This window comes from Staurois parvus, unplaced genomic scaffold (genome assembly GCF_062004578.1).
Source record: "Staurois parvus isolate SC_StPar_1 unplaced genomic scaffold, SC_StPar_1.0 ptg000009l, whole genome shotgun sequence".
NCBI lineage: Eukaryota > Metazoa > Chordata > Amphibia > Anura > Ranidae > Staurois > Staurois parvus.
This window is the reverse complement of record NW_028317805.1, coordinates 2,045,001-2,045,354: the sequence shown is the minus strand read 5'-3', so window position 1 is coordinate 2,045,354 and position 354 is coordinate 2,045,001. Positions and strand designations below refer to the sequence as shown.

Sequence of the window (354 nt, the reverse complement as noted above, 5' to 3'; positions counted from 1 at the left end):
GCGGTTGATGGTGGTGGGAATAGTCTGCAGACTCCAGTCCTTCATGGACATTGTATCTAGTTTTGCAGAGAGGATGAATGTCTTGTAGAAGTGGAGCGACATGAAGATGGGAAATCTCCTCCTATCGGGTGGCTGCAGATGAAGGGCCGGCTCTTCTGTACACGGTGAAGTTTGGAAGGGAGAGCCCAGCCCAGTAGAGGAGCCCCCACGTATGGTGTCACCCCGCCCCCTGTCATTGTGTGCGGTCCTGTCCCCGGTCACTTCCTCCGCACAGCCCGGACCCCCCACCTCCCTCTGTCCTCCCACCATTGGTGTGTACGGACAGACCCCGCCCTGACACAAGTGGAGGGAGGT

The 354-nt window shown here is 58.2% G+C and overlaps 1 protein-coding gene across 4 annotated transcripts in view; it reads left to right on the top strand.

Moving 5' to 3' along the window:
- Positions 1–230: 230 nt before the first annotated feature.
- CTBP2 (C-terminal binding protein 2) overlaps positions 231–354 on the top strand; it is a 142,657-nt gene continuing 142,533 nt past the window's right edge. For 3 of the 4 annotated variants that reach the window (XM_089669104.1, XM_089669124.1, XM_089669114.1), the window contains exon 1: positions 231–354. This exon is cut by the window's right edge. The gene's annotated coding sequence lies outside the window, so the exon portion shown is untranslated. The other variant, XM_089669130.1, reaches the window with a different exon arrangement.